This window comes from Dermochelys coriacea, chromosome 1 (assembly GCF_009764565.3).
Source record: "Dermochelys coriacea isolate rDerCor1 chromosome 1, rDerCor1.pri.v4, whole genome shotgun sequence".
Lineage (NCBI taxonomy): Eukaryota > Metazoa > Chordata > Testudines > Dermochelyidae > Dermochelys > Dermochelys coriacea.
The window spans coordinates 262,703,032-262,726,056 of NC_050068.2; the positions used below are offsets into that span (position 1 = coordinate 262,703,032).

The 23,025-nt window shown below is 42.3% G+C and overlaps 1 protein-coding gene across 6 annotated transcripts in view; it reads right to left on the minus strand.

The window, feature by feature from the left end:
- TCF20 (transcription factor 20) overlaps positions 1 to 23,025 on the minus strand; it is a 216,369-nt gene that overhangs the window by 89,818 nt on the left and 103,526 nt on the right. The window contains exons 1-2 of one of the 6 annotated variants that reach the window (XM_038397517.2): positions 14,432 to 14,686; positions 10,671 to 10,776 (exon numbers count right to left, since the gene is read on the minus strand). The exons of 3 other annotated variants lie outside the window; for them this stretch is intronic. The gene's annotated coding sequence lies outside the window, so the exon portion shown is untranslated. Of the gene's footprint in view, positions 1 to 10,670; positions 10,777 to 14,431; positions 14,687 to 23,025 lie in introns of those variants that run through there. 2 more of the 6 variants (XM_038397506.2, XM_038397555.2) reach the window with 2 other exon arrangements.

The window sequence follows — 23,025 nt, forward strand, 5'->3', positions numbered from 1 at the left end:
TTTCCCTCAGTACCCCTGCTTTCCACATGCATTCTCCAGTTCCCTCTGCTCCCCCACATGCTGTCCTTCTTCTGCTTCTTACCTCACCTCACTGAGTAAGTCCACAGCTCAATCAGAAGCTAGAGCAGGTCTGCGTATACACATTTTAAATACTGCACAACTTACACCCAAAAGAAGCTCCATAATAGTTTAAGCCAGGCTGTGGCTTCAGGAATGAGGGGGAAAAAAACAAGGGCACCAAGAAACAAAATACTGTATCCTGCCCACTTTAAAAAACACACCCACCCCTGTACAGAGGTTTCTTTACCCTGGTCCAATGTACAAGGAGTGACCAAAGTAATCTGACCATCCCAAACTCATGCTGCAGGTTTCCTATGAGCAGTATGCCCATTTTCTCTCACTCAGACAGAAGATCTGTCAAGAAAGACAGTGAAAGAGTGAGTGATAGAAGGGAGGTAATAATCAGAGGTATGGAAAACAAGAGGAGAGAGAATGAGACAAGATATGTCCACACCATAAACCCTACATCAGCATAGCCCCCTAGTATAGACGAGCGTACATGGATAGAAGCTTTTTTCTGTCAGTGTAGCAATACCACCTCACGAAAAAACATTAGCTATACTGAAAGCAGCACTCTTCTGTTTGCAAAGCCCCATCTACATTGGGGGTTTTGTCGGCATAGCTATGCAAGTCAGGGATGTGGATTTTTCATATCCTTGACCAACACAGCTACACCAATATTAGTTGTAAGTGTATTCCAAGACTCAGTCAATAGAGAGGAATGATAAATTGGTAAGTAAGCGGAAAGGAAATGAGAATGGGAGAGACTGTGCTCATCGGGCACGATTTTCAGAAGTGCCAGATACTTAAGACTTCACGTGAAATCAACAAGAGCTGATCTCTGAAAGTCAGGTCCACAGGTTTTAGACTTGAGCTCTGAGAGTCATTCATTCCATACATTGGAAAAAAAAAAAGAATAGAGGGACCATTCATGAGGACCAGAGCTTTTTTCAGCCTAGTCCAAAAAGCAAATATGAAGAGCATGGATAAGGAGTATATCATCATATCCGCATTATGATGTAGGCCAGTGTTTCCCAACTGGTGCCCCATCAGGTCCGAACAGGTGTGTCACAGAATTTTTTTTAAAAACTAAAATGGGGGAAACCACCTTCTGATTGGCTGTCCGCCTCACTGGCCCACCTTCTCCATGGATGGAGCAACCAATCAGAACTCAAACTCCCTCTCTTCCCCCATCCCCTCTTGAGAGCGCAAGCTGTTGGCCCCCCTTCCCCTGCCCTATCCTCCTGCAGTCACCGGCCAGAAGGTGGAGTGAAGAGCCCCTAGAGCTCCAGGTGGGCTACAGCAGAGAAAAGTTTGAGAACCAGTGATGTAGGCACAGTGGAAGATCCTAGGGGCTTGTTAGAACAGGGAACATGAAGAGGCTGCAGTGCTTCTCCCCACTTCCTTATACAGCCCCAGGCATCAAGGAAAAATTGATAAACTAACTACCTTACCTCAACACAAGAACAGAAGTGGCCTATGTCAGATGCATTAGAGGGAATGAACATTACAGTGCAATTATTGAGTGATCCATCCCATCATCCACTACCAGCTTCTGGCAGTTAGAGGTTTAGGACACCCAGAGCATGGAGTTGCATCAGTGACCATCTTGACTAATAAGCCATTGATGGACCCATCCTCCATGAATTTTTCTAATTCTTTTTTGAATCCACTTATACTTTTGGCCTTCACAATATCCCCTGGCAACGAACTCCACAGATTGACTGGGCATTGTGTGAAGTAGTACTTCATTTGATAAGTTTTAAATCTGCTGCCTATTAAGTCTTTGGGTGACCCCAGGTTCTTGTGTTATGTGAAAGGGTAAATAACACTTCCTTATTCAATTTCTCCACACCATTCATGATTTTATAGACCTCTACCATAGATACCTCATAGCTGACTCTTTTCCAAACTGAAAAGTCCCTGTCTTTTTAATCTCTCCTTATATGGAAGCTGTTCCATACCCCCTAATAATTTTTGTTGCCTTTCTCTGTACCTTTTCCATTTCTAATACACTTTTTTAAAATGGGATGACCAGAATTACATGCAGTATTCAAGGTGTGGGCATACCATGAATTTATATAATGGTGCTATGATATTTGTTGTCTTATTACCTGTCCCTTTCCTAATGATTCCTAGAATTCTGTTAGCTTTTTTAACTGCTGCTACACACTGAGCAGATGTTTTCAGAGAACCATCCGGAATGACTCCAAGATCTTTTTCTTGGGTGGAAATAGCTAATTTAAACCCCATCATTTTGTATGTATAGTTGGGATGTTTTCCAGTGTGCATTACACTTTGCATTTATCAACATTGAATTTCATCTACCATTTTGTTGCCCGGTCACCCAGTTTTGTGAGATCCCTTTGTAACTCTTTAGTCTACTTTGGCTTAACTATCTTGAGTCATTTTGCATTGTCTGCAAATTTTGCCACCTCACCGATTACCCCTTTTTCCAGGTAATTTATGAATATGTTGAACAGCATTAGTCCCAGTACAGATCCCTGTGAAACCCCACTATTTACCTCTCTTCATTGTGAAAACTGACTATTTATTCCTCCCCTTTGTTTCCTGACTTTTAACCAGCTACTGATCCATGAGAGAACCTTCACTCTTATTCCATGACTGCTTAGCTTGCCCAAGAGCCTTTAGTGAGAAACCATCTCAAAGGCTTTCTGAAAGATTAAGTGTACTATCTCCACTGGATCACCCTTGTCCACATGTTTGTTGACTGCCTCAAACAATTCTAATAGATTAGTGAGGCATGATTTTCACTTACAAAAGCCATGTTGATTCTTCCTCAACAAATCGTGTTCATTTATGTTTCCTGTAATTCTGCTCTTTACTACAGTTTCAACCAATTTGCCTGGTACTGAAGTTAGGCTTATGGGCTGTGATTGCCTGTATGGCCTCAGGAACCTTTTTAAAAAATTGGCATCACATTAGTTATCCTCCAGTCATCTGATACAGAAGCTGATTTAAGCAATAGGTTACATACCACAGTTAGTAGTTCTGCAGTTTCGTACTGGAGTTCCTTCAGAACTTTTAGGTGAATACTATCTGATGCTGGTGACTACATACTGTTTAATTTGTCTATTTGTTCCAAAACTTCCCCTACTGACACCTCAATCAGAAAAAGTTACTCATCTCTGTCATCTAAACAAATGGCTCAGGTGTGGGAATCTCCCTTACATCCACTGCAGCGAAGACCAAAACAAAGAGTTAATGTAGCTTCTCCCCAATGGCCTTGTCTTCCTTGAGTGCTCCTTTGTGCCTTGATCATCCAGTGGACCCAGTAATTGTTTGGCAGGCTTCCTGCTTCTGATGTACTAAGAAAAAGTTTTGCTGTTAGTTTGTGTGTCTTGTTAGTTGGTGTGTCTTGTTATTTGGTCTTCAAAGTCTTTTTTGGCCTGCCTAATTATAGCTTTACACTTGACTTGCCAGAGTTTATGTTCCTTTCCATTTTCCTCAGTAGAGTCTGACTTCCAATTTTTAAAAGATGACCTTTTGTCTCTAATGTCTTCTTTTACTTTGTTGTTTAGCCATGATGGCATTTTTTGGTCCTCTTACTATGTTTTCTAATTTGGAGTACACATTTAGTTTGAGCCTCTATTAAGGTGTTTTTAAAACGTTTCCATACAGCTTGCAGGCATTTCACTCTTGTGACTGTTCCTTCTAATTTCCATAGCTTCCTCACTTTTTTTTAGTTCTTTTTTTAAGTTAAATACTACTGTGGTGGGTTTTGTTGGTATTTTTTTCCCCTACAAGGATGTTAAATACATTATGGTTCAGCTATAGTCACCTCTTGTACCATATCCCATGTATAACTTCAAACTAAACCAAGAATTGCCTCTCCCATTGTGGGTTCCAGGATTAGTTGCCCCAAGAAGGGTCATTAATGGTGTCTAGAAATTTTATCTCTGCATCCCATCCTGAGGGGACATGTTCCTGGTCAACACAGGTATCGTTGAAATCCCCCATTATTATTTGGTTTTCTGTTTTTGTAGCCTCTCTAATCATCCATATCCTAGTCAGGTGGTCAGCAGTATATTCCTAGTGCTATACTCTTATTACTCAAGCATATAGTTTCTAGCCATTGAGACTCTATGGTACTGTTTGATTTATTTAAGATTTTTACTATGCCTTTTTCACATATAGTATCATTCCCCCATTAGCACGACCTACTCTGTCATTCCTATATATTTTATGCCGCAGTATTACCATGTCCCATTGATTATCATTCCTCCAAGCTTCTGCAATGCCTATTATATCAAGATCCTCTTAATATCATGCACTCCAGTTGACCTATCTTGATATTAAGACTTCTAGCATTTGTATACAACACTTATAAAATTTGTCATTTTTTAATTGTCTGCCATTATGTGATATAATTGAATGGAACTCTTTCATACGTTTCTTTTCCATTCCCATGTGTACTTTACTAACCTCTCTCCTTTCCTCTTTAGTAGGATATATAGTATCCTGTGACACTCCGTATCTCAAGGGAACACCCTGCATCCCCATGTGCATCCTTATATGATTGTGTGGCATCCAATGCAAAGTTTGTCATGTCAGGTGTCTTCGGAAGGCTCATGATGCACTGAGCATTGTTATAGTAATGTTAGAGGTTGTAATTTCATGCATATAGTTATGAAGCTGAAAATGTGCCCTCATAGCCTAAAACAAGACCAGGCAAAACTCTCCAGAAGCCGAGGGGCAGTTCACACCTCATCAGGGCACGTATGGCACAAACCCAGCCCAGCCTCACAGGAACAAAGATATCTGCTAGCGTCGTTCAGTTGCACAGTCCAAGCAGTTCCTGGCCGAAAGTGCTCACTCACGTAGCTGGGACCAGCTTACATGCCAGAGGTTGTAGGTGAACAGCCCGGGAGTGGGGGTTCTCACAGCAGAGCAGGGTAAGGCTGGCTCCCAGAGTCAAGGATTGGAGTAACCTAGCAGACCACCGGTCCAGATAACACCAGGGAAATATCACATATCCCCTTTAATAAAACCTCCCCTAAAGAACACGTCTGTCCAAACTGTGCACTCCTCTTCACCTGTTGGCTTTCCCGTGGCCCTTAGCTTAAAAACTCCTCTATGACCCTTTTAATTTTACATCCCAGCAATCTGGTTCTGTTTTGGTTTAGGTGGAGCCCATCCTTTCTGTATAGGCTCCTTCTTTCCCAAACGGTTCCCCAGTTCGTAATAAACCTAAACCCCTCCTCCCTACACCATCGTCTCATCCATGCATTGATACCCTGCAGTTCTGTCTAACTGACCCTGCGGTTGGAAGGGGAAGCATTTCAGAGAATGCTACCATGGACATCATGCACCTCAATCTCTTACCTAGAAGCCTAAATTCAAGTGAGAGGCAGTGGCAAGAAGATAAAAACAAAAATAAGCAGTCCTTAACTAAGGCTGGTCTACATATAGAGCTATTCCTAATTAACTCCATGTGAGGACTCTAATTCTGGAATAAGAGTGCCCATCCATGGAATTGGGAATAACTATGTGTAGACAAGCCCTAACAAAGCCTCTTGGTTAGCAGAAATATTCCTTGTGTGTAAGCAAGATAATTAATTTCCCAATTCCTCCTTTCTGACTAAGGGTACGTATACACTACCACTTATGTCGGTATAACTAATGTCACTCAGAGGCGTGAATAAGCCACCAAGTGACCTATATTGCACTGACCTGTGGACAGCGGCGTGGACAGCGCTAGGTCGTCAGTAGAGCTTCGCCTGCCAACATAGCTACCACTGCTCACGGAGGGTAGGTTAATTAAGTCAACAGGAGATCTCTCTCCAGGCAGCTTAGAACGGCTACACAAGAGAATTTACAGCGGCACAGCTACATCCGTGCAGCTGTGCCGCTGTATGCTCACTAGTATAGCCATAGCTTAAGAGCTTCCAGATCCTCCTTTCTCACTGAGCTGCAGAAAGGGTAGGTATTTCCAGTAGAGGCAAGGAGGTGTTACTACCATTATACAAGGCACTGGTGAGACTGTATCCGGAATACTGTGTGCAGTTCTGGTCTCCAGTGTTTAAGAAGGATGAATTCAAACTGGAACAGGTACAGAGAAGGGCTACTAGGAAGATCCGAGGAATGGAAAACCTGTCTTAGGAAAAGAGACTCAAGGAGCTTGGCTTGTTTAGCCTAACCAAAAGAAGGCTGAGTGGAGCTATGATTGCTCTCTATAAATATATCAGAGGGATAAATACCAGAGAGGGAGAGGAATTATTTAAGCTTAGTACCAATGCGGACACAAGAATAAATGGACATAAACTGGCCATCAGGAAGTTTAAACTTGAAATTAGACGAAGGTTTCTAACCATCAGAGGAGTGAAATTCTGGAACAGCCTTCCAAGGGAAGCAGTGGGGGCAAAAGACCTATCTGGCTTCAAGATTAAACTCAATAAATTTATGGAGGAGATAGTATGATGGGATAACATGATTTTGGCAATTAACTGATCTTTAACTATATATGGTAAATAGGCCCAATGGCCTGTGATGGAATGTTAGATGGGGTGGGTCAAGGTTCCTTCCCCGCTCTGAAATCTAGGGTACAGATGTGGGGACCTGCATGAAAAAACCGCTAAGCTTATTTTTACCAGCTTAGGTTAAAACTTCCCCAAGGTACAAACTATTTTACCTTTTGCCCTTGGACTTTATTGTTGCCACCACCAAGCGTCTAACAAATATTTAACAGGGAAAGAGCCCACTTGGAAATGTCTTTCCCCCAAAAATCCTCCCAAACCCTATACCCCCTTTCCTGGGGAAGGCTTGATAAAAATCCTCACCAATTTGCATAGGTGAACACAAGATCCAAGAGTTTGGGTCTAAGAACAATGAAAAAGCAATCAGGTTCTTAAAAGAAGAATTTTAATTGAAGTAAAAGAATCACCTCTGTAAAATCAGAATGGTGAATACCTTACAGGGTAATCAGATTCAAAACAGAGAATCCCTCTAGGCAAAACCTTAAGTTACAAAAAGACACAAAACCAGGAATATACATTCCATTCAGCACAATTTATTTTATCAGCCATTTAAACAAAACAGAATCTAACGCATATCTAACTAGATTGCTTATTAACCCTTTACAGGAGTTCTGACCTGCATTCCTGCTCTGGTCCGGGAAAAAAAAAAAACCCACACAACAGCACAGACAGAGAAAACCCTTTGTTCCCCCCCCCCCCAAGCTTTGAAAGTATCTTGTCTCCTCATTGGTCATTTTGGTCAGGTGCCAGCGAGGTTATCTTTAGCTTCTTAACTCTTTACAGGTGAAAGGGTTTTTTCCTCTGGCCAGAAGGGATTTAAAAGTGGTTAGCCTTCCCTTTATATTTACAACAGGGTGGGATCCGAGTTCCTCCGGAGAATTCTTTCCTGGGTATCTGGCTGGCGAATCTTGCCCACATGCTCAGGGTTCAGCTGATCACCATATTTGGGGTCAGGAAGGAATTTTCCTCCAGGGCAGATTGGCAGAGGCCCTGGGGGTTTTTTCACCTTCCTCTGCAGCATGGGGCACGGATCACTTGCTGGAGGATTCTCTGCATCTTGAAGTCTTTAAACCATGATTTGCGGACTTCAATAGCTCAGACATAGGTGATAGGTTTATTGCAGGAGTGGGTGGGTGAGATTTGGTGCCCTGCATTGTGCAGGAGGTCAGACTAGATGATCATAATGGTCCCTTCTGACCTTTATATCTATAAGTCTATGAGGGTGAGCTTCTTTTCCCTGCCTGCTCTCTGTGAGCCTGATTCAATGCCCACTTAAGTCAATGGGTACCTTTTCACTGACTTAAATAGGCTTTCAATTAGGCCTCATATTCCTGCTCGGAGGAGCTTCTAGTTAATCTCTTCACTATTTTAGTGTTGGATACCTACACCTGTTCATGTTATACATCTTTGCTTTTCCAGCCAACCCTCCCCTACCAAAAAAAATAAGTTTTGCTTCCTCCGCAAGGCTAACAAAATAAAATTGAAGTATGTAAGTCCAAAGTGCAACAGAGTAAGACTAAGCAGATTCTTGTCAGTTTCATTTAGAAACCTGTGGACAGCTATGAAACTGACAAGAATCATGTCAATTTCTTTCTGTGGCTTAGAATGTCTGAGCAGAGGAAGCCCTGAAGTTACTGATTAGGAGGACCCCTCCCCCCAAAATAAAGGTGAAGGAAGGAGCAGAAGGGCACAGCCACCATGCTTACTCCAAAACTGCAGCAGCCAGGACGCTAAAAAAAAGGAGGGGTAAAATAATCCCTATCCACAGTCAAAGCAGTGAGGAGAATCTCGAGAGTAATGAAAGTTATTTTGTGTGGGGAAGTGGGACAAGAAAAAAAAATATAGGGGATGAAAGAGAAAGGGAAAGCAGTTGCAGAAAAGAGTACATTCTGGCGTTGTACATACATATTATTGACACTCATCTTGAGGGCCTATACAGTGGATTTGACACACAGCAGTAATTTGACACCTTAATTCATGATGATAAAACCCTTACATCAAGTAATCATGTATTCCATTTGTGTGTGACATTATTATAGATAGATGCGCGCGCACACACACCCCCCCACCCCCATGTGGACGGAATGGAGAGAGGAAAAGAGTCACCTTACTTGTTTCTTTCCACTTGCTATATTTGAAACACAGCCAAGTACAATATCAGGGTTTTTCAAATGGAAAAACTATTCTAGGACAGATTGAGTCTCAACAGATTTCAAACCAAGCCCTTAGGGAAAAGAAGAACCTTTCAACTCTTTCCTCACCCTCCCCACTAACCTAGTGGAACAAAAGTGAAGGGAAAGTGTCCCATATTCACTGCCATTAAACAATCTCATAAGCAGGTGCTTGCCAGTCCCTCTAGCATTTCTTACTCCGGTTTGAGGGAGAGCAAGTTAAGATGGGCAGTGTTATTTTTCCCCCCATAGAATCAAAGAATTTTTGCCCCATTCAAGAAAAATAAAATGAATTTAGGATGAGAGGTCAGCCTCAGCCTTAAGTCTTCATGGCTTTATTTACACTGATTTTTTAAGTTATTTTGGTTACCGTAAAAAACACACTACACAGAAAGAGGAAAAGAAGAAAGTCAGCTTACATAGAAAACAATGCATTTGCAACTATAACAAGACAAGACTACATAATATGATACAGTAATGTAATGCTCTCATGCTAAAGTATTTCTAGATTTAGATTAATAATAAATTGTTCACATTCCATCCACTCTCCCACACATCCCCAGTGAGCACCACCCAACTCTAAAGCCTGAATTGCAGACACTATTCTTCCTGGAAAAAGTTCTGAGACTACAAGCTTTTTCTACTTTCTATACCTACAGTCACCAAGCAGACACAAGGAACACTGCACCCTCAGAGTTCAGCATACTGTCTCTGCAGCACTCCTCTATTTTTTCGAGTGCAGGGAGGAAAATTCTTGAAAGAGTCACTGAGTCCATGTTCCAAGTACATATTGGGTTAGTGTTTAGATCACTCATAGCAACTTGGCAAGTTTCAACTTAGTACCCAACCCTGGATGTTACAAAACCACAGCAAATTAATATAATTGACAGGATGAGCTCAGGAGAGCAAGGAGTGGAACAGCCAGGCTCTGCAAACTAGCATGAAGATGTACTGGCAAATTGTCCATGAAATTTAGGACCAGAACAACACTGAGGTCCAACAGGAGAGCTGCGAGGGAACCCAGGACTAGCAGAGTAAGGGGTACTGCAGTTTAGGATTGAGAAAAGTCAGCTAAGTTGTACACAGCCATTCAAGATGTCAAAAGTACGGAATGTTGTGCTCGTTCTTCACAGTAGCAACACTGTTTAAGAGGGATATGTGCACAGCCCACGATTTAGATTCTGCTTAGCTCCCCATATAATTAACGCTTTACTTCATAAAATCATTATATAAAAGTTCTCTTGAAAAGGGATATAAAAACAAAACCATTCTAAAATATTTTAGATCGTTTAAGCCATATTTACCAAAGTATTACAAAAAAGTCCACATCTAAAACAGTAAAATTTTCAAAAAGACTTAAATCCAACATGGAATAACTGTGATTAAAACACTGCCATTGATGACAGCTTGATGACTTGAATGAAAAGAGCTGGTTGATTTCAATTCAGTAACTACTTGTGGATAAAGTCTAAATCACAAAAGCCATTATTGCAACTGGCAGTAAGTCAATAGTCTACTTAGATCCTTGCATGGCCCCTAACATTTCAGTGTTAGAAAAGGCCAAACATAGGACTAAACAGCATAAAAATAAATCCTCTCATGATCAGGTCAGAAGCACAATGGTGCTGGAGAAACTAGCACTGCCGACTCTGTTAGGAGGTGGTGGTGGTGGAAAGCAAGGGTTGTTTTGTTTATCTAAAAGCTTTCAGGCTCAAACTCTTAGTCCAGTGCCTTTCATAAGCATCAAATTTATTTGAACTAGTTTAAAGATTTTTTCTAAAATATACATTCTAATTAAAAAGCCACCCTAGAAATATGCATGAGCCAGCTATAAATGACTAGATATACCCAACTCAACAGTCTCACATTATAGGGAAATCAAGCAAGCAGTATGAAACCCTTTGAGGTGATTACATATTATACCCTCATTTCAGATAGTAACCTTTCAAGCTGCAACAGGAATTGTGTAGTACAAATTCTACGAAGCGGCCCTCCAAGAAGAGCACCCATTGTCATTTAGTTCTGCAAGGGCTTTAGTTAAAGGTGACCTGCAAAGGAAAAAAAAATAATAGGACCATGCACTGCTTTTCTTTTTAATAATGTATAAAGGCATGAAAGGAGGCATGAAAGGATTTGTTTCTGCTTTAGGGGGAAAAAAACAGGTCTTATCCATCCCTGTTTTTCTTGAAAACTATAGATATCTAGAGAACTAACAGAACCAAGACATCATGGATGAAATTGAATTAACCGAAAACGTTACTTTTAAATAGATTAAACAAACCTGAACATCCTTTCAAAGAGCTGGAAGAAAAGTTGTGTAAGGACATCTTCACCTAGCCAACGAATGGCTGAGACAGCTCCCCACACACATAAGACCTCCAATTAGTACGTCATCAGAGGTAAAACTTGAAATTACTAATAATCCTTAGCTAAAATTTATTTTAAACCCTGCTTACAAACATCCTGCAGGCTTTCTTTATGTATCAAAGCACCAAGAAAAGCACAAACCTAATTTTTCTTCTGGTTTTTAGGTCAGCTTAAAAAGAATCTCTCTTCAGATGCTCCACTGCAGGGAATTGGTCTCTTGGCATTGGGGACTTTCCTTTATAATCTGCCCAGGGACCATAAAGGTTCATTTAAGTGCAGGTTTTAGCACAAACAAAGGTCTCATCATTCCTAAAGCCACTAGAACCTGATTTAAAGATCAAAGTCCAAATTTACATTTTGTCAAACAGAGACTTACCTTTTTCTACCAGAGAAATAAATGCAATGGGGCACTATCAGGATGTATAAGCAGGCAGTTGGGCAGAACCTAACTTGTCAGAATATCCAAAGGTTTCTCACAGATACCCGAGTCTGAGAGTACAGCAGGTACACAAGGCTACCAGATTCTCCAAGATCACGTGGAAGAGTGCTGGCACCCAAACGTGGTCCTCATCTACTGGGATTATACAGCTGCGAGTCACACACTCTGATCTAAGCGATGGTGTCAAAATACTATTCAGAAGTAACATAAGATTTGCAAATCACTGCCATGGGTAAACAAATGACCCATTTTCTGAAGGCCTGGAGTTTACTTAAATGGTTGAATGCTATTCTGCTTTCCTCAGACCATTAACAAAAGTTTATCTATCAAGGAATATATGACTAGCCTGCCAGCCAAACACCCTCTTCTCATCACAGTCCCTTCTACAGAGCAACAGGGCTGTCACTGCCCCTCTTTTGTCATGTCAAGTGACCTTACTGAGGAGATACAGCAGACAAAAATACAGATACATATAATCCAAGTTGTGTTAGAAAAATATGAAAACCCATTTAAGGTGCTGGGTTCAGAGAACTCTTCAACCAAAAAAAGGTAGGCGCAATAAGCTTTTTAATAAAAGGAAAAGTTCAAAACCACTCTTTAAAAAAAAAACAAAAAACCAAAAACCTGTGATGGTGAAAGGTGCCATATTGAAAGTCCCCAAAAGAAAACAGCTTCTCTCACACAAGGCCCAGCTAATGCATCAGAACCCGAACTTGAAAGGAGTTCAGCCTCCATTATCCCACTCAGTCTTGACTGAGACTGGCCAAAAGATCTGACTGTGGTGTGGGCACCTGCCCACTAGGAAATGTACTAAGAACCACTAATTCATTACAGAAAGAAAAGGAGGACTTGTGGCACCTTAGAGACTAACAAATTTTTCACTTGTTGAGTCTTTAAGGTGCCACAAATCCTCCTTTTCTTTTTGCGGATACAGACTAACACGGCTGCTACTCTGAAATAATTCATTACAGTTATCCACTGATGAGTCAGCAGATTGTAACATGTTTCAATTGCCAAGGATATGAGCATACCATTCCCAAATCTCTAAGCCCCCCAACCTCTTTTTAAATAAAAGAGCAAGTAATGATACATCAGAAAAAGAGCAAGGGGTGTGGCCTACTCAAACTGCCCCCCGCATCATACTGGAAGGATTGTCATGTCGAGGGCTAAAGATGAGGCCAGTTCATAGGCACCGACTCCGTGGGTGCTCCAGGGCTGGAGCACCCACAGAAAAAAAAGTTAGAGGGTGCTTAGCACCGACAGGCAGCGAAGCTCCCCACTAGCGCCTCCCACCAGCCCCGCTGATCAACTCCTCCTCGTCCCTTCCAGTGCCTCCTGCATGTTGCAGAACAGCTGTTCCACAGCATGCAGGAGGCATTGTAAGGGAGGGGGAGGAGAGGGACAGGGTGTGCTTGGGGGAGGGACTGAGCAGGAAGAGGCAGGATGGGGCAGCCTGGAGCAGAGCAGGGCTGGGAAGCGGAGGGGTGGGACCTTGAGGGAAGGGGGCTGGGCCCGGGGCACAGCGAGAGGTTAAGCATCCCTCAAGGCCTATAGGAAGCCAGTGCCTGTGGGCCAATTTACATTCAAACATGGCACGACACCAGTGTTGTGCTGAGTATGGAAAAGGATGGAGAACAACCAGGAAGGCATGGGGGAAAGCTACCTGGATGAAAAGTTTCTCCTGACTCTACCACAACAAGTACCACACTTGTTGATTCACACCCCACCCTTTTAATAACAGAATCCCAATACAATCTACCTACCTAACTTGCACAGTTAACGTTTGCAGTGTTGTAGCAACGTTGGTCCCAGGATATGAAAAAGACAACATTGGTTGGTGATGAAATATCTTTTATTGGACCAACTTTGTTGATGGAAGCTACATGGTTTTGAGCTACACAAAGGTCTTCTTAACGTCTGGGAAAGGAAGTAGATCTTCCCCACACCTGAGAAAGAGCTTGGTGTAGCTCAAACCTTGTAACTTCCATAACAAAGTTGGCCCAATAAAAGATATCTTCACCTATCTTATCTCTTGCATATTTAATACATTAGAACTTTCTCTATCCCATAGTAGGTAGAGAATAAGGCACTTTCTGTGATAAGAGATCACAGAAGGTGTGTGCTGGACGTGGGGGCTGCAGCCACTTCCTTCCCCACCATGCGCTTGTTTAAAGAGGCCGCACCACCCAGTACCCGGCAGGCGCACCACTGTAAATACAACTTCTAGCTAAAAGGAGAGGCATCAACACAACACACTCAGGAAGTATGCTCTTCATTCCTCATAGAAGCCCCTTCCCATTGTTTTGATGAGACCTTGTGAGTATGATCGGTCCTAGATTGCCCATCCAGAAGGCAACAAGGTGCTGCTAACTACATGCTTAATGTATTCATAATACAGTCACCCCATCTCCTCTGCTTTGCATATAGCGTGCATCTCTCCCTCTCTTTTTTTAATCATTAACACGCACACTTTGGCACACCACCACATTCACCCCCACTTCAAACTTCACTGGTCTTAAAACAAATCATTATCGGGGGGTCAGAAGGTAAAGAGGTGTAGGACACTTCAGATTTAGTAGAACAGCTTCTTCGTTCAAAAGAGAAAACTGAAGAGGGCGAGACCAGAAGAACCCTCCTATCTCCTCCCATCCCGCCTCAATCTACCCCCTCCTACCTCGTCCCCCACCCCTAATCCGAGTCCCTGGGCACCCCTGTTTATAACAGGGTTTTTATCGTCAGTCAAGGGGAGCGGGGCGGGCCCTACTAACAGCCACTGGGCCGCACACTGTGAATCATCCCCCCCGGGCCCCGCCACCGCCCTCCCCCGCGCACACGCCCCCGCTCCCTCCCCCACCCCCGGGGCACGGTCCCCTCGGAGCAACTAGGGGATCCGTTACCTGCGACCCTCCCTCCTCCGCGCGGAGGGGGGAGCGCGGGGCGGGGTCTCTCAGTGGCGCGGGCGGCGGGGCCCCGCTCCAGGCCGGGGGGGGCTCCGCGGCGGCGGCGGTTCGGGGGTTTCTCGCTCCATTCTCCCCTCACACACAGGAAATAACACAGGGTCAGCTGACCCCGCCCAGCCAATGGGGAGGTGGTGGACCAGCGCGCGCAAGCGGGAGCAGCGCGAGGCGGCGGCAGGTCCCGGGCATGGAGGAGGGCGGCGCGTGCGTGCGTGCGCGCTCTCGAGGTGTGTGCTGGGCGTGGGGGCTGCAGCCACCTCCTCCCCGCCCCCCGCGCTTGTTTAAAGGGGCCGCGCCACCCAGTACCCAGCGGGCGCCCCACTGGCTCGGGGCAGCTGGTGTCACTTCCCCGCGGGTGAGGGGCTCCAGCAAACGGCGGCTGTAGCGCAGCTTCCCCACCACCACCCGGCGGCCCCGGGGCAGAGACGGCTGGTGCTTTTCACGCTCCGTGCAGCGGCCCCCCATGAACTCGGAGCCCAGCCTGGGCTCCAGCCCTGCCCTGGGTGGGGCAGGTGGCTCGTTAGAGAACGAGCCCCACGTGGCCCGGCGGCGGCGGCGGCGCTAATCGCTGGGAGCTCCTGGGGGAAAGGGGGTGGGCAGTGGTGGCTGGGCAAAGCTCTGCGGCTGCCCCGCGCACAGAGAAAGCAGGGCTAGGAGCAAGCCCGGACCGTCCCATTTCAGCCCCCTGTCCCCACGTCCCTGCTTTCCCAAGGCTCTGCCCCTCTGCTACCACTCAGGGTTCCCGGGGCCGGGCACAGGCTGGGGCACCATGTAAGAATGACCTTTTAAGCGGCGTCCACTGGTTCTGGCCTGCTTTACAGGTCCGCAGTACAGCTCAGGACTGGAGGCTGCTGCAAAGTCCTCCTTAAGCGCCGCTCCCAGCGCTAACCCCCAATGAAGAGGGGACGCAGTAAGGCTGGGCTGGGCCCAGGGCTAGGCCCTTCAGCTATGTTGCTACTGCCCCTTTACCTGACAAAAATAACTTCCATTTTCCATTTGTAAAGTTGTGCTAAGGTGACATTACTACGGAATTTTTAAAGCTCTGATTTTTCTCAGTTACTTTAGAATCTAATTGATGCTGTTTGGTCACTTTTTGTACCTCACTCAGCTGGAACATGAAAGCTAGACTGTTCACTTCTGTGCATTTTCATTGGACTCAAAAGTGGTCAATAACATTTTCTAGTGAGGGCATTATACATTCACCCTTAAATTTTGGCCTAAAGTACAGTGCTCTTTTAAGGAGCAAGGTACTGCAAAGCAACACTGCAGTACCGTAATAGAGCTGTAGAGAGCCCAGGAAGCAGCAGGGAGAGTGTAATTCAGATCTAATGTAGGCCACCACACCTGAAAGCAAAGGGGGAAAACTTACATAAAGCCTATCCGCTTTATACATGACTTCAGCCTGTAGTATCAGCTCTTCACTTTCGTAAGTGCTATACTATTTTCAGAAACAATTTGAAATAAACAACTTTTAAATGCTCTTGTAATATCCCACACAAATCTTTAATTTAAGGGTGATTAAGTGCACTTCCCCCCCCTTGAGCAGTAAGTTGAAGGTTTTGTGTGGGTATTTCCTAGTGTACAAAAAATTAGCATGCTAATGTAGGGGACTGCAACATGGAGCTTGGTGGAAGGGCCAGCTGGGAAACAAGGATGCAAAGCCTGTCAGATAATCATCTTCTCCACTTAGAATTTGCATGTCAGTGAAGGAAGCTTTGAGACACTCTAGCTTCCTCCATCTGCCACTCATAACTTTTCATGTGAAAATGCAGGATACTGTCAGGCAGAAAATCTTTAAGTGCTAAGCAGAGAAAACTTGATCATTTAAATCTCTCTAGGAGTTTTACAGAGCAAATATGATGGTTTCAGTTAAGTTTCGCCAAGCTCTGCTCACAAGACCCTCATCCCTTGTTGTAGGCCTTACTCTGGAAGTAGGCCCTTGCTTATAGCTCAGCCAGCAAAAATTTCAAAATTACATTGTACAATGCATTCTCTGTCAAAAGTGATTATGGGTGAGACTGGGGCCTAGATGCGACAGGCTGAAGTGCAGTCTAAGTAAGACTGAAGTTGTGGCAATAGATTGGGGGAGGCAACCAGAAAAATTTATCTACCCCACTTTATTGATTATAAGTGCCTATCATTTGTCATTCAAGTTAGCAATTTAGGGAGTGTTACTGAATCCACAGCTGCTGTTAGACCACCATGTATGGTAGGAAGAATTAGATTTTTATTGGTCAAAGTCAATTTAACTGTACACATACACAAACTGATGTAAATTTTTATTATTAATGGAAATATTTTTTCCAGGCAGGCAAAGTAAAAAAAAATGCAGCTTGAGAACTTATTAGAGTTAGATTTAAGGATATTTACTTTGTATGTTTGACATGTGATGTTGACAATTTGTGATTTAACAGTTATAAATCTTTAACTTTTTGAATCTCAACATTTATTGTCTGCCTCCAGCCCCCAAAATTTCCTGCAATAGTGAAAATTTAAATGGGGGAAAAATAATAAGAAATGCTTAAAAACAAACTGATATTATCCATCAAAATTATATAAAAAATATAAATCTAATTCTCCCCTGCTTAATCATATAACAAAAGTTTCTGGTAAAGTGTCTCCTCCCACAATCTTTGACTTGCCAGGAGCATGCAACTGTTTCTTTCTGATGCAAACCTTCTGCTGTGATCTATGATGCCTTATCTCTCTCAGATTAAATTGCTGCAATGCTCTCTACATGAACTACCTGGAAACTGCAGTTTGTTCAGAAGGCAGGAGCCATCTTATGAAGCAGAATCTCTCCAAAAGCACATTACACCAGTGCTCTGATCTGCATTAGTTATCTATTGGTTTCTAGATACAGTTTAATGACTTCACCTGTAAACCCCTGAATGGTTTGCAAAAAAAAAAAAAAAAAAAAAAAGCCATGAGAAGTGCCTCTCTCCCAGTGATACTGCCACAAGGGTGGTTAGTTGAGGTGCTCAAGCTGGAGTTCCTGTGATACAGCTTCTGGCAGTGTGTTCACCATGAGGAACCCTCCACTTTGGAACCTACCTTTCCCTGGTATGATATAGCCCAAATCTTGTTGGCCTTCAGAGGATGCTAAAAAGCTGTTGGAGATGGAAGACCATGATAAGGGCTGTTATCTTGAGGGAGGGGTATTAATGGATTGAGAGTTTAAAGTAGAGGATAGATTTTTTGTATAGATATTAAAATACAAAGTTATTTATAGGCCATGATGTTTAAGATACATTAATTTTACAAGAAATCAGCCTAAATAGAAAGTTATTTATGGTGTGTATATTTTTGATTTCTGAACATAAACAATCTAAGAGTCATCTTCTAAAAATCAGGAATTTCTTTGTTAAAGATGCAAAAAAAAGTTAGACTGAAAAAAATAATTAGGAACATATGATACTGCACTAGGGGACCACTGGTCTGATTCCATATGGGAATTCCTCTCTCCAGCAATGGCCATTACCAGATGCATCAAAAGAAACAAGGAGGAGTAATTTTTAAATGTTTGCAACTCAAACTAATCAACACATTTATTTATTCTTATAAAATTCATTTTGTGCTTAAAAGAGTATGTACTTAGTAAATCTGGGGATGATGTACCATCGTTTGAGAACTGGTGACATAGTGTATGTACCACTGGTGATAACTAGGTTGTTTTATAGTAAAGTATTAGAATAAGTATCTGTTGTAATTATGCTAATTAAAACTACCAAGGTGATATGACTAGTACTTTTGAGTTTTAGACGTGGTATGCTAAGTCCAAGAACTACTTACACTATGCTGCTCATCCGATGAGAGATTTCATAATAAAGTGTCAAAGCCTCATTTATCATATCAGCAGGTTGTTTCTGCTAAAATAATCAGCAAGTAAGTAGTTAACAACATTGACTTCTAAATGGTGATCTTTAGGTTTCAGAGTTAACGATCCTATTGAGCTGAATGGGGCAGTTCACTTCTCAGTGATATTGTTTTAGGTTGCCTGCATACTCAGGAAGACAACCATGCATCAATTTACATTTGGTTGATGCGTATAAAGTTTTTCTTCACAACTGAGGGCTACAATTCTTTTTCTTTAGAGGAAAGAAATCTTAGATTCTGCAGAATCCACTGAATGACAACCATTTGACTACAATAATTTCAACATAGAAATAATTATGGCTAATAGAACTAATTAAAAATTAAACCCATTAAGACACTTAGGCCCCAGTTCTGTAATCAGATCCATGTGACTGAAACCCTACACCTGTGCAGGATCAAGGCCATAAGTAACCATCTATACTTGGAGTCACTTTTCAAAGTTTTAAAAAAAAAAAAAAAAAAAAAAAGAGAGAGGTTTGTTAGATATAGCCAAAAAGAAATTAAGGGGCCATCTTAAAATTAATATAACAAACTAATCAACAGATTTGCTTGTAAATTCTCAGAAAATTCATTCTGTACTCCAACAATAAGTGCTGTACATAGAGAGGATATTCTTTATTATTCATACATAAGACAGACCTAAGTACCTACTTTTAGTGCAAATGTCTACACAACCTCAACTAGAAACACACAATGGCATCTCCCGTTCCCTCCATTTATTACCCTCCAAATCCTGCCTCTTTCCCCATACATTTCTTTTTCCTTATCTCCATCAGAAAGCCTCAGTTTGAGAATACTTGTATATAAATGAGGGTGGGATGAGAGGCAATGTGACAGCTAACATTTGAACCTTTTAGCATGGAGACTCAAAGAATCCTGGGAAAAGTAAAGGCATTTAAGTAGTCACTGAAAGCTCAAGTAAATTTCTCCCTGCTCCTACTACTGCAGCCATCAAAGTTCACAGGGTAAACAGCACTGGTCACTTTAGCATTCTCAGGCTCCATCTGCTACTTCAGTATCAGGTTTACCTTGCAAATCCCATTCCTGTCTCTCACAGGACACAAGTTCTCATGGGGATTTGAAAATTCCCTCTGACCCTGAGAGGACTGACAACTGCAGATGAGATAGTCTCCTTTAGACATTGAGGTCACCAATTCTGATCTAGCCACGGGTCAGAAGTTACTCAGTCATGACCACACTCCAGTAACATATTAAGAGCTGGGGGGAGGGGGAGGGTCACAACCACATGCAAGAGTCATGGGTATCCAGCTATAGGGAGAAAAAGGATAGAAACAATGGTGTTTAACACATTTGTACCTTAAAGGTGGCTGTGCCAGATCATGGTTGAGGTGCACAGGGTGGTGATACTGTCTTTCCTGGGCCTTTTCTGTACCTAGAGTATATCAGCTTCCAGGTGCTGCCAATTCAGCATCAAAATCAGCCTCTTAAATGATTATTTTATAAAAATATCGCAAACTACTCTCAGCAACGCCCTCTGCCTGTGGACTGGAAGAAATCAGAGCACACAGGTGTTTCTAAAAGAGAGAGGATTTCTGAAGGTGGTTGGTGAGATTTTTTGAGGTGGAGTTTTTAGAGGAAAAAGTTTGATGCTGAAAAGTGCTGAACTGGCAGCACCTGGCAGGCTGATGTTATTACACAAAGAGACAGGAACATACAGATTTCTCCCAGGCACATAAACTGCATTCCTTCCCCAAAATAGCGTCTTTATCCCATCAAATTATTTCCCCTTTCACTCTATTTTATGCAGTATACACACTCTCAATGTCACTGGTACAACTTTTATCTATAGCACTTAGATGCTATGGGCATGGGTACCAGAGAAAAGACTAGATATATAATACAAAAGAGGCCAGCAAGATTAGTCACATATAGACCACACTAGCGTGGACTGAAACATTAGTTGTGAGACAGCTAATTCTTTAGGCAAGTTCAAAGCAACAGCAGTTTGTCTTGAAGTGAGACAGACATCAGTATGGCTGCATTCATTAGTATTTTCTAGCACTATTCCCATTTCTTCCTTCGACTCTCTTCACAGTGATTCAACTAAAAAGTCTTACATCTGACCACTGGTAGGAGGGGCAGTATTCAATCTCTTTCAGGACTCTGTGGTAAGAGCCTGGAGGGCTCCTCCCTCATTAATTCACTGGCATTAGACTCCCTAAAAGATACTAGTCAAAAAGTCTAGCTTCTTCGTGGAAATATTTTATGTAGAGCAGAGAGTCTCAACCTGGTGGTCATGACTTGGTCCATCACTTGGAAATGGCTCTCCTTCAGACACCAGGGGCACTTCCATAAGCCACAGTGCTGATGCCTGCAGTCCAATTGCTGCAATATCAAATCAGCCAGAGTGAAGAATTCTGGGGCATACCTAAGGAGAAGCTGATACAAATGGCTGAACGTGGATATCATGAGAGGAGAAAAAGTCAAAAACTGAAATATAGAAGACAATTCTGCTTCTATCGCTTTATATTTCAATACTCCTCTCACTCCTCTTTTACAAGGAACTAGCATATGAAAATAAGATTTTTTCCCCTTCAGATCTGTTCAACTTCTGATGCTTATTCCCTTCACTTCTTGTCAGAAACCTCCATTTGCAATATCAGAATTCGGTTGCTGTGGAAGTGGTTTTGATGTCGCAGACAAAGGAATCTGGCTCTAGGAAGAGGAGCTGAACTTTTGAGGGAAAATTATCCCATATCCATGAAGATGTTTTAAGTGTGTGAATTTAAAATACTAAGCATACAAAATATATAGCTCACTGGCAAGACATTCTCCAGCGAGGCAGAAGAGACCATTATATCAATAAATCTTCATTATCTGAATCACTAAACATATCAAAATAGTAAAAGAAGAAAAATATTAGAACCACCACCTATCTCTTAAAAAGAAAAGGAGTACTTGTGGCACCTTAGAGACTAACAAATTTATTAGAGCATAAGCTTTCGTGAGCTACAGCTCACTTCATCGGATGCATTTGGTGGAAAAAATGCATCCGATGAAGTGAGCTGTAGCTCATGAAAGCTTATGCTCTAATAAATTTGTTAGTCTCTAAGGTGCCACAAGTACTCCTTTTCTTTTTGCGAATACAGACTAACACGGCTGCTACTCTGAAACCTATCTCTTAAAACAGTCTTATGAAAACCAACTCTGCCTTGCCAGAACACGTTTTATAGAAGGGGATTTTAAAATGTGTTTGCCTTTAACAGGGGTTTTCTTTGTTGTTGTTTTTCTGCCCACAGGGGAGTGGGAATTTCCAGACTTGACAGGATCTCCTCATTTTTAAAATCACCATAACATATGATCTCAAATTTTAGAGACAGTTGAGATTAGATTCCTACTTCCATTCCCCCGCTGGTTTCTTCCCACATGTATGCAAGAGTTATTTTGAATATCAGATGATCAAAAACTTCTTTGGGTTTTTTTTTTTTCTATTAGAAGGTGTAAGGATGGTTCTCCAAGTCACTGATCTCTTAGTATATAACAGACTCCTCACTTCTATGTAATTACAGAAGTTTAGATACATTACAAAGCATCTGAGAAAGGCTTATGGCAGGAGGTGGAGGATAAGCAAGGTGGATTGGACTGGACCAGGACTGTTCGATGCTGAAGGTATTCTTGGCTTGTCTGGTAAGAGGCCTGTACTTATGCCTCGTCTGAAGGACTATTTAGATATACAATAAATCTCAGGAACCTCCAGGGACAGAAACTAATGTTACGCACCAATGAATTCCAGTTTTGTTATGACATATAGCAGGATTTTATAGTTCTGGTGACTCATGAAACACTGGATGACCCCCCCCCAAAATCAGCACATTCTGATTTCCCTTATGCCTTACCTTCCCCGCCCTTCACAAGAAACTGCAAATCCAACAACTTAAAATTCAACTGATTTTAATATCTGCTATATCAAGAACTGCAAGGGCTAGAAACAATGCAGTATTGAAGCCACTAATCTCAACTTTCAAAAACCATTAATTCCCAACTCTAAGAATTTAACAACAAAGTCTTCTAAGATTGTGCTGGAACTGAAGTAGGAACATGGAGCAAAACAGTAATCAGAATGACCTGATTTTAAAATATGAGTATTACCTACTATCCTAGAAGCATTACCTACACATACATCAGAGTCCCAGGCTGTTAGTAACATCCTGGCCAGTTCCTACTTCCAGGTTCAAGAGGATCTACAAACAGTCCAATTAAGTTAACTGGACTTAATTTTTAAGATAATAAATCTTTGTTTCTATAGGCCATTACTGTTTATATTGGAGATGAAAATAGGAACTCATTATTTTTCTAGGTGCATGGGACTCTAATGACCCAGCAAAGTTTGAGAGAAGAGGTAGTCACAGCTGAGGGACAAAATTTAAACTTTTCTTTCAAGGTTTATGAAACCATTAGACTTTGTCTACAGGGAAAATGTTGGGTTTCTTGTTTGGTTTTAAATTGCCAGTACTGCCGTCTTTGTCAAGGTTCTGAATGTTGAGCCCTGGGGGGGTCTTTCCATCTCATGCATCTTCACCGGTAAAAGAGGTGCTACAGTTCAAATTAAGCCCTCAGTGAGTTTGCACAGGTCTTAGCCATGTTTAAGGTTCAGAATTCCATACTTGCCAGAATAGAAAAAAAAACCACTGCAGCAC